Source organism: Saccostrea echinata, unplaced genomic scaffold (genome assembly GCF_033153115.1).
Source record: "Saccostrea echinata isolate AGI-Se365-2 ecotype Australia unplaced genomic scaffold, CSIRO_AGI_Sech_v1 ptg000006l, whole genome shotgun sequence".
NCBI lineage: Eukaryota > Metazoa > Mollusca > Bivalvia > Ostreida > Ostreidae > Saccostrea > Saccostrea echinata.
Genome location: NW_026889755.1, coordinates 6,960,080 through 6,972,432, shown reverse-complemented (window position 1 = coordinate 6,972,432; position 12,353 = coordinate 6,960,080).

The following is a 12,353-nucleotide window of genomic DNA, read 5'->3' as shown; positions in this document are numbered from 1 at the left end:
AAAGTTTGCAGCTTTCCACCGGCAAGTGGTGGCGTCTCCATATGAGTGAAAAATTCTCGAGAGGGACGTTAAACAACATACAAACAAACAAACAGTTTTAATGTCCAAACAATAACCGATATATACAAAAAATTCTAACTAAATGTCAAAAATGTGATTAAAATAGATCGTTTATATCAACAAATTTTGTTACAATTTAAAGGAATTTCTACCAGATTTACTAATTGACACTACGTATAGGCACATTATCGTATGTAAAAAAATCAAGTAGCATTCATGATTGTGTTTAACGTCTAACAAAACAAATTCTTGATTTAATAATTCCCTTGACATCATACAGTTTCCACAAATATATAAATGGACCTGCAAGAGAACTTAAAATACATAGACAAATCACTACACGATTGGCATATGGGGACGTGCTTTCGGTCCATATTACAAAAATTAAAGGTCCTCTAAAAATTACGAGAAGTGTAATTAATAACCCAACTAATTTCAAAGTACTGACAACTTTTCTTTGTCTCAATGAGAGCAAATGGCGAGGACTCCTGGACTGTGATTTTTCCTGATAGTTTGTCCTCCAGTCGTTCGTTGCACCGGAAGTGGTGGGAAACTGCTTCATTTGAACTTGAATGGTCTTTACATGCATATGTGTGGACGTGTAATTACCAATAGGATTGACTTTGTTGTAAGTTTTCAGAACATAGCGAACTGTTACAGAGTAAAGGATGAGCGTCAATGATAAAAGGGATAGAGAAAGAAACCTTATGTATATCGAGTGTGCCAGGTAATGTCCATGATAGACATAGGATAGAGTTCCTTCATTGAATATATCAAAATTCCTGTGAGGAGGCGAAACAAAGCCAACGTTTATAATTGCCACAGCAACTGAACTACCGAAACAAACATAATACTTCCGGTTGTTTTGAAAAATGTACAAGTTCCATTTTTCTTGACACAGAACCAGATATCTTTGTAAACTTATTAAAAAGGTCTGTAAGAGTGATAAACACAGGCCATTGAGCATCAAAACCAGTTGCAAAACAGTTAAGATCTTGCTCCTTATTAAAGAAGGTTGGAAAAAACTGGGGATAATGCACATGATTCCAAGCCCGACCGTAAAATCACTCACACATAATATGAGAACTAAAAACAGATAGGGATTTTTTCGAATATTTTTGTCTTTGATTAAAATAACTAATACTCCCCCGTTGACCAGCAAAACCAGTATACCAACGATCATCGCTGGGATAAATATTGCATTATAATCGTAATTAATATGAAAAGAACAGTTCAAGTGTTCATTTGATGAACAGTTTCTGGGTTTTATTTTATCCATACCGCTTTGGAAGAATGTTCTATAAACAGTTGCTTTGTATTCGATGCCTCTTCACAATGGCGTCCCCAGGGAAGCTCTGTAGAGAAATATAAGAGTTGGGTTAAATAATTCAAATTAAATATACAAGAAAAACCGTAAAATCAAGTAACAAAACATGAAAACTCTCTCTCTCTCTATATATATATATATCCATCAATCTATCTTTCATATTCATCTGTATATCTAATCTATCTTTCTATCATATTCATTTAACTCTCTGTTGTAAACAAATATGAAAAAATAGTCGACCCATTTACTTGATAGTAAAAGAAGGCCTGTGACGGTACATTTTGTCGTTTCGTACATATTGTCGTCGGCGACAATATGTACCTACCATCACTGCACATATTGTCGTCCATCGGTACATATTATCGCCGACTGAAAAGTTACATATGTACATATTGTCGCTGGCGACATTATGTGCCTCACCCTCACTGTACATATTGTCGCCCCACAGATATTGCTGTTTAAAGATGTCTTTTGTTGTTTTTTGGTAGTTTTGTGAATGTAATAGGTGTGAGAATCACACTGACGTGTCTCGTATGCTATTTTAGGCAGCATGATTGTGACGGTGCATTTTGTCGTCCTGTTCGCCGACGACAATGTGTACCTTCCCTCAAATTGTTGTCCATCAGTGGGGTGGGGGGGGGGGGCTACATCTGTCTTTGGTTTTTGAGAAGATTTTTAAAGATTTTCTGTATATATTCCAATGTAGAACTTTGATCACCCATTATGGCCCCACATTACCCCTGGGGTCTTGACTTGAACAGAATTGATTTTGTTTTTGTTCGTTTGTTTGTTGTTGAAATGTCCCTCTCGAGAATTTTTCATTCATATTGAGAGGTCACCACTTTCCGGTGGAGGACTGTAAATTTAGACCTATACTTGGCACTCAGGATCATTGAGCAGTGAGGGATCTTTTTTGTGCCAGCACCTCAAAATTGAACGTACGCTATGAAGCTTTCACATAAGTATCATCTCTTCTAACCCGGTAGTTCTTGAAAAGAAGATTTTGAAAGATTTTTTTACTAATTTTCTACGAAAAACTTAGACCATCTATTGTAGCCACACTTATCCCGCAAGGGACATAATCTGAATAAAACCGAATCTACATTTTTAAAGAAGCTTTCACACAATTTTAAACTTTTCTGACACAGTGGATGTTGAGAAGATTTTTAGAAGTCACTAACTTTTCACTTATTCTTCACTACTTCCCTTGAAAGAGGGCATGGCTCTTCATTTGAACAAACTTGGATCCCCTTTATCCACGGATGCAAGTGTGGCAAGTTTGGTTGAAATTAACCCAGTACATCTTGAGAAGAAGCTAAAATTATGAATAGTTTACAGACAGACGGACGATCAGGCAAAATATAATCAGTAAAGCTCACTTGAACTTCCAGTTCAGGCGATCTAAAAATGTTATTTTTTGTGCGTTATTCTTATATTATTATTAACAATAAATTATATTTATGATGTTATATCGGCACATGATCGTATATAAGAATAACGCAAAAAAACAATTTCCAAATAAGCATTACCATACTGAACCAAAAAAAATATACCTGTATTCAATCTCCAAGTATATGTTACAAGAAAAAAAAACCCGCTGATTTATCACATAAGTCAAGAATTACGGTATCTTTATGTCATAGTGATGTACATAATTCCTGGACACAATTATCTGACCAAAAAGTTTTCTCCCTACAGTATTGTGAGTAATGCTGTCTGTCTCCCTCCGTGCGTATGTGTGTTTGTCAATCTCTCCTTCTTTTCTCAAGTAAATATTCAGCAAAACAATATATCGACGACAATATATGCCGACCTTGACTGTACTTATTGTCGCCGACGACAATATGTGCTTGTGCTTGACTGTACATTTTGTCGTCCATTATGCAGGAGGAAAATAAGGCTCGTCTCGGTACATATTGTCGCCGGCGACAATATGTACCGATGGACGACAATACGTGCAGTGAGGGTAGGTACATATTGTCGCCGACGACAATATGTACAAAACGACAATATTACCGTTACAAGGCCCCATTACTCACTAAACTGAAATTTTTACGTCTTTCACTAATAACTTTTTCTCAAAAAAATATTACAAAGAATGGTTATGCAGTCAGATTACTTCTAAATCTGTAATTTTTATCAAAAGGCTAAACATGTCAAATAGCTTGTCTTAATTACCTTGTAAATGCTTTTTTTCTGAAGAACCATTGTAGATGTATTTTGAATAAAGGTTATGCAGCTCGGTGGAATATAAAACGGACAACCAACGTGCCATCTAGTTACATGTAACATGATCAGTAGTTTCTCAAAATCCCATGAAGGTTCAACATTTGCCAAGGTATTAGTAAGTTGGCTATTGTTGCTTAGATCAGCGACTTGGCCCCCGGCCTCTTTTGTAATATAATAGGGTGCATTATTTTCTCTTTCAGAAAAGCTCAGTGTTTACGTCTATTTTACTTTAACTCAAATTTGTTGAAAATTGATCAATGTTATACCAGTTTGTATGTAAATACATATATTTGTGTAGAAAAAATAAAGAATTGTGCTGACGGGCTTTTTACCTGTGTTTTCCTCATTCTTGATGAGGGTAGAACAATTCATCGGATTTTAGGAAGAAATATAACAAAATAATGCTGTTTATTGCTAAAATCTGAGTCCAGATTTTTTGTTCTATACATATTTTTTTTCAAAGTTCATTATTTTTATTCAGGTTAAAAAATGTTGTACACAAAAATGTTAAAACATATTGAAAGAAAATAAGTGCGTTCATTTTGTCCAAAATTTAACGCAATCTGAATTTTTTTTTCAAAGTGCGTTGATTTTGTTCCAATATAAACGCACTTTGAAAAAAAAAATGTTTCCAAAGTGCGTATTTTTTCAAAGTGCGCTGCCATAACACTCATAAAAAATACGTCGATCCGGAGTGAAATCTATGCTTATTATAAAAATCCATCATGATGTTTAAATCTGCAAGTTCTTTTCTCTAATTATATATATATATATATATATATATATATATATATATATATATATGAAATTGCTGTTGATATAGCCTTGTTTCAAAAAAAAAAATATACACAATATTTATTTGGATTATCTCAGACGCAATAGTTATTCTTACCTGTATTAATTCATCGACGTCCGTGTCTCTTTTGTCTTATGCTCCTATGACTATCGCCCAAGGAGAATATTTTCTCTTGGTGGAAGATCAACTAATTAAACAGTATATGTATACAAGTACTCGTATAATAAAATCGATAGATTCCAGTGTCCTTTCACGTTTTAGACAACATGTACCGATGTGTGAAAAACATATCAACCACACTGGAACATTTAATTGAAATATCAATATGGAGATACTTTCACGACTTTTGGTGTTTAACTAACTCACATAACCAAAACAAGAACTCCTGATAACGTATTAGCATAAATTTGTATGTATAACGTCGTACCTCGGGATACTCTATCTGTAAGTTTTGAATATTTTCAGTGTATTCTTCATAGGATTAAACATGCAAGTTCTAAGATCGTGGGGCAAACTTTGAATAAGTTCCAAGCATATTAAGTAAGCGTTACTTTTTAGGAGTACATGTACGTTTCCATTATTTAGTTTAAAGTTATTCATTCCATACACATAATCCAGTGGACCGCGTATGAGTAACGTTCATGTAACGTGCTTGGACTTATGCATTACTTACCTATTGGGTATATACAGCTTCTGACTTGTAGATTAATATTTTTTAATTAGTTTGACCTGATGGAAGGAGCAATCCTTAAAAGTTTTTTACAAAGAATTAAATTTCTTTTCGTTTTCACAATATTTAAAAATGTTAAGCGTAATGTTTTTGCGCACTTATTTCTGTGTGCTTTGTTCAAGGGTATTTAAGAGAGCATGTCAATAAGCATTGAGCTTCATGCTATATAAACATGGAATGTGGGAAAAAAATTATTTCTAGCTCAGATTTTGTGAACATGATGCATATGAATAGTCTTTCAAAAAATATACCTACCCAGGCATATGACTTCTTGTTTCCATGGCAACCAGGGCATTTGCTATATTTTATTACAGAAATACTTGGACTGCCTTATCCTGTTATAATTCATGTATTTTACATCCACACTCCATGTGTAATTTTATAATGTGGGTCAGAAAGTGCTTTGAAATACATTTTGCTGTTTTATAAGAAAAAAATATTTTGTAATTGATTTTTATTAAATTTTCCTATAGAATTATATTGCATGAAGAGCTATCAGGGTTTCAAATTAACAGTCGCCCACTCGCAATTTGCGACTAATGTTCCATGTGGGCGACTTAAAATTACGTTCAAGTTGCCCACATGCGATTAGAAAATTTACGATAATAAATATTTGTTTTTCAATTTTGTCCGAATGCTTTGTATTTTTCTCTTGAAAAATTTCGTAATCAGTAAAGTGCTTTATAATTACCCGTAAGAAGTACTTATACATAAAGCGTCTAAGTGTTTGTGTCGGGCACAATGTGGCATCGACGGGTCAATGTGCCCAAGAAACCAACAGAGGCCCATCGGCCACATCGCTCACCTGAGCAACTTTGGCCATGCTGTTCTTTACCAGATTTTCCCCTTGTAATACCTATTGTGGCCCCGCCCTACCCCGAGGGTCATGATTTGAACAATTTAAAATCTACACTACCCCAGGATGCTTCCACACATAAGTTTCAGCTTTTCTGACCCAGTGGTTTTTAAGAAGAAGATTTTTAAAGATGTTTCCTATATATTTCAATGTAAAGATTGGATTCTCTATTGTGGCTCCGCCCTACCCCGGGGGTCATGATTTGATTTAGATTCTACACTACTTGAGGATGATTCCACATAAGTTTCAGTTTTTCTGGCCCAGTTCTTCTTGAGAAGAAGATTTTTAAAGATTTTTCTTACATATTTCAATGTAAAACTTGAATTCCCTAATGTGGCCCCGCCCTACCCCCGGGGGTCATGATTTGAATAATTTAGAATCTTCACTACCCCAGGATGCTTCCACATAAGTTTCAGCTTTCCTGGCTCAGTGGTTCTTGCGAAGAAAATTTTTAAAGATTTTTCTTAAATATTTCAATGTAAAGATTGGATTCTCTATTGTGGCCCCGCCCTACCCCCAGGGATCATGATTTGAACAATTTAGAATCTACACTACCCCAGGATGCTTCCACATAAGTTTCAGCTTTTCTGGCCCCGTGGTTCTTGAGAAGATTTTTCAAGATTTTTCCTATATATATCAATATAATATTTGGATTCCCTATTGTGGCCCCGCCCTACCCCAGGGGGTCATGATTTTAACAATTAAGAATCTACCCTATCCCAGGATGCTTCCACATAAGTTTCAGCTTCTTTGTCCCAGTGGTTCTTGAGAAGAAGATTTTTTAACGACCCCATCCTATTTTTGTCTTTTCTTGATTATCTCCCCTTGTAAGGGTATTTGGCACTTTATTTTAACAATTTAAACTCTCCTTTACCCAAGGATACTTTGTACCAAGTTTGGTTAAAATTGGCCCAGTGGTTCTTGTTGAAAGTTGAAAATGTGAAAAATTTACGGAGGACGGACAGACGGACGACGGACAACGGGTGATCAGAAAAGCTCACTTGAGCTTTCAGCTCAGGTGAGCTAAAAAGTACTGTTGTTATTTGTGAATGAAAACGTGCCATGTGCTCTATATATGATATTAAATGATCACATCAATCTTCATATACAGAAGAGTTCCACTTCAAATTTAGCTAAGTCGTGCATAATGTTACAACGGATAGAAAAGAAACACGAAGCACATGATAAAAAAAACCCCGAAAATCGGGTTGTTTTTATACTCAAAAGAAGGTGTGATAATCTGTGGGCGAATAAATTTTGATGTGGGCTCCAGAATTGCAAGGTTTAGTAGCCCACATGTCTATCAAGGATTACAAGTTAGTTCAAAACCCTGGCTATGTTTTTTGCAAAATCCAGACAACTTTAGAAAATTCTACATTTATCTGTAGAAGGAGAATACTCTGTGCAAAAATTAAATAAATAAAATTGGGTAGACACTAAAGACTATAAGAAAAATATCTGAATGAAATGTTGTAAAACACTGTTGAAAAACGATTGGATTACCTCCCTTGCAAGAGCTCTCTAGCAAAAGAGGTCAGAAAGATTGAAACAGACAAAAATAGAGGAATTGCGGGAGAAAAAGGAAAACTTCCAACTTGGAGTAGTCGGACAAAAACAGATAGTGGTATGTTGAATATGTTTTTTTTTCCATGTATATTTTTGAGTAAACTTTTGATAAGTTTATCCTTTTAAAGCAAAATTAAAGATTAGGAAGGTACTCAGAGATTTATTTCTGTTTCCCATGATGTGATACAAACACTGACTGAGCATGCTGAGTGATGCAATGTACCTACAGCTTGTGAGCAACTACTCCATGTTAGAGGTTCACGGCGAGATACTTTTGACTTGGAGCCGCGTAACCTCTAGCATCCATTGTAAAAACTTGCCGCTGAAACAGCGAAACTGGGAATTCGTTGTTTGATGATAAACCCAGGCTTTGTCACTTACGAGTGTTGTTTTTACATTAAATACAATAAAACTTGACATTTGCATAATGTAAATATCTCATATTAACGATAAATCCACAAATTTTAAAATCGAAGCAGAAATCAAAACACTGAGGTGAAGGTCATATATTTAATAATAGGAATGGAATGTAGAAATTTCGACAAAACGAAATTAAGCATAAGTTGACATACAAGTTTTCGCTATAAAAAATATGCTCTACCATGCATATTGATTTGATGGGAAGATATAAATTTAAAAATAATAATAATAAAAAATAAATAACACAACTCTACCTTTATTAACAAGTTTTTAAAACATTTAAATGTCAACAGGGGGGGGGGGGAGAGAAAAGTTAAGAACAAAGTAACATCGTATTTAGTTCTGCTGTAGCAAGGACATTTTAGAACACATATGGAGCAGCAGCGGCATGCAGCACATAGACAAATCTGATGACTGCATCTTTCACAGAAAACATTGACTATTTCGTTGTTTTTTTTTCTCAGAGTTAAACAGTTAAAACAGTTTAGAATTTGATTCCTCAAACACATTTTTTCCTCATTTTTAACAATATCTGCAATTTCTTTAGAAGTATTTTTTTTTTTTTTGAGATAGAGTAAAATTGTCATAGATGACAATGGAATGCCCAGATCTTCCGTCACGGGCACACTTACCTGCTTCCTGCCACTATGAGACAACAGATTTGGGGCACCCAATGTGTATAATCAAATCAACATCGTTGATCTGAACACCCATTCCGAGGACTACTGTGGCCACTAAGCATCTTATGGTTTCGGCTTGTTCTGTAAAATTTTTGATTATGCGACTCTGTTTCATCATGAGTGCATTTATGAAACATCTCTACCAGTAGATGCTCCGAGTCCTTAATACCCCTATCATAACAATTCTCACCTAATTTTTCTTTCAGCATGCGAAATGTGTCAGATACCTTATCGATATCGATAGACCTGCAATAAATAATTGTTTTCTTTGAATTTACCCCATTCTTTTTAATGTGTTCTACAAGCCAGTTTAACTTTTCCCCCAAATCATTTGTTTTTGACTTAACAAAATCAATAAAAATGTTTGGTCTGTCAGGTGGTCTGAATATCGTGACAGTGTCCTCATCAAGTTGTAAATATTTTACAATATCGTTTTTCACTGTCGAGGTTGATGTGGCAGTGAGTGCCAGTAATGGTGTGTTTGGAAAAATACTGCGCAACTCGTGAATTTCTCTGTATTCTTTCCTAAATTCTTCTCCCCACTCGGAAATGCAATGGGCTTCGTCTATACACAGCAATATAAGATTTTTCTGCCACACGTCGCTTAAAAAATGTCTTTCCAAAAAGGTTTTAATGCCATCTCAGGAGAAGACAGGACTAAATAGTATTTCCCACTTTTCACATCTAAAATAAAATTATCTATTATTTTTATTTACGTGAATTTATAAAATTAACATTGAAAATTAGTTCGGTTTTATTTTCATTATTAAAATTATTATTAACCTTGTACGACTTGAGTACTCATATCGAACTCTAATCGGACAGCAGACAAATTCCACTTGCTGAAATTCTTAATTTGATCATCCATCAGCGCTTTAAGCGGCGATATAATTAAAGAAACCGACTTCTCATCTGAGCTTTGTTTTAACAACGTTGGCATGGCCATACATAAAGTCTTTCCGAATCCCGTCGACAGGAAACAAAGAACATTGAGACCTTCCAATACTGATGACACACATTGCAACTGTTCTTCTTTTGCTTCAAAATTAATGTCAAAATTAGACTTGATTTCTTCGAACTTACTTCTCAAGGCGTCCATGTTTGGTAAAAATCACGTGCTGGTTGCAAGGACTGCAAGTCTACATCCGGGTAAATCAAATTAAAATGGAGTCAAGCTGCGCAAATTGCAATGAACCATTTAGAAAAAAAAAATAATGACAAAGGTTATTTTAAATATTCTTTGGAAAACAAATTTCCAAACACGAAATTATGTGCACGGGAAATGCTAACGCAAGTATCGGGTATTCAAGTGATGATCCCAGTGGGTAAATAAGAAAAGGAAGATTTTTATGCCATGTATGCTGGAGTAAACTTGTGGAAAGTCAAAAATACCAGAATTCATTAAATGATTTTGGGGCCGGAATGTTGAAGGTAATTATCAGAAGCATATATTCCACCTGATTTAAATATCTATTCTTCTGTTGATTGTATATCAAATGAAAATTAAATCTACTAACTTGCTGATAATTTCTTTCACTTTTGGAATAAATTATATTATTTAGTGCATTTCTATTGTTAAAATCAACTGTATCCCCCCTCCCCTAAAAAAGTGCGTTATAAATAAAATAACAATCATTTCAGTTAAGGTTATATAATTTACAGAACAATAAAACATGGTGTGCATTATTTTAAATTGTTGGATATCAGTAAATATTTCTAACTACAAGTATTACCGACAAAAATTCATCATTTCCCCCTGCAAATATTGTTTTGCCTTCTACAAGCACTCCTAAGGTAGGATATTTTTTAAAACAAATTTTTTAATTATAAATATGAATAAATATGACCAGAAATAAAAAAAGTAATTTCTAACTTCTTATACAGGTTGGTAAACGGAGAAGCTTGTTCAAAACATAAGTAAAAAGACCCAGTAAATGAAATCCCATTATTAAGAAATGTCAAAAATAAGAAATATTCTGCAGCCATTAGGGGGATGTACAACGCTACAGAGGGAACGAGAGGCCATTTTCACAAAATTGTGGTTAATCTAGCTCGGAAAGTAAATTCAGCCCTATCGAAAGTAAAAGATTTTCCTTTGTGTCAGGAGGCCAGTATAGGCAATATTTCAAATTTTTCTTGGAATGAAACGTTACAAGTATTTGAAAAAATTGCGCCTCTGACATACAGTGTCCTTCGTAGCATTGTTGCTAAGAAATAAGAAGAGAATACTTTGATGTGAGGGAAAGGTATAAACTTAAAGCCCCCAATTGGATGCGCCCTGTCAAATCTACTTCATGCAAAAGCACCGCGGAAATTTAGCTTCATACCGACAATTTTCTCAATTCAGCTATGGAGGGGGGGGGGGGGATTAAAAAGAGAAACATTAAAACAATTGAGTCACACTAAAGTTTGTCTTGGTTATAAAGGAACCGTTTCAGCGGTAGACCGAGTTCGAATGGATTTCGATACTGGGGCAAGTCATGCGAGAGAGGACTTACAAAAACAGTTAGCAGAACCTATTTCAGACCCTCGTCCTCTAAATCATGATGAGCTGGAATTTTCGTTTGCTTTATCGGAAATAATGCCAAACGTGGAAGATGAATTGTTTTATCCCAGTGATGAGAGTGACCAGAATGAAGAAGAGGGTGGAAATGATTCGGATGAAGACGAGGATAAAGACGACGATTAGACAATACTATCGAATACATTTCAGAAAGTCAAGACTCTGACGAGAATGAAATTAATATTACAGCATTAGATGTTGATTTGAGTTCAGTGAATGAAGATGAAGATGATGATACTATTCCTGCTATAAATGAGAATCATGAATGCTCACACCCTGGGTTTACCTTATGCTGGGAAAATGTAGGGGAAAAAATTGTAACACGTCACCCATCGATCGATGCACAGAATACCTATCTCAATATGGCATTAGGATACTTAACTGTCAATCGCGTTCCTGTTGCTCATTTAGAATTCACAAGTTCAACAAAAGCTGTCGATTTGAACCCAAAAATATTTGTTCCAAATGAAGACGATTTCACAGAACTCTGTTCAAGAATGGTGGTTATTGTAGAGAGAATTATGACTCGGCACATTTCTTGGTTTCGAGATCATTTAAGCGAGGGTGTTGTGAAGCACATATTGCATCAACATTCAACAGAGATGAGTCAAAAAAGTTTAATAGTCAATCTAGGAGTATTTAACGAAAACCCGTCGTCTATACAAGGAGCTATTGGTATCTATAACCGTTTGTTGCAGTATGTTCCATATGTTGGTGAGAAGCTCTACCCTACAGTTGTGTACGGTTATGGTCTCAGTTGTGAGCGAGGGAAGGATGCACAAAAAGCAATGTGCAATTGATTAAACCAGCGGGAAAGAGTTGAAGGTCTAGAACCATCACCTCAAGAGTTTCACAAAGAAATGCTTTTATTACAGGACCATTACAACGAATTTTTCCATGGTTCTAGTGCAGCGGATAAAGGAACTATGTTTTATATTAAAAATGTTTTCAATTTCCGAACTGTGAAAAAGGAAGTAGGTAATTGTTTTACTGATGCATGGGAAACCTACGTTTGTTTGCTTGCAATGAACATTCTAGGCATGGAATCAGCTGACGATATACCCGATGAAATTACGGCAAGTTTAGAAGAATATCCGGATTTTTTGAAAACCACAGCGAAGTACGT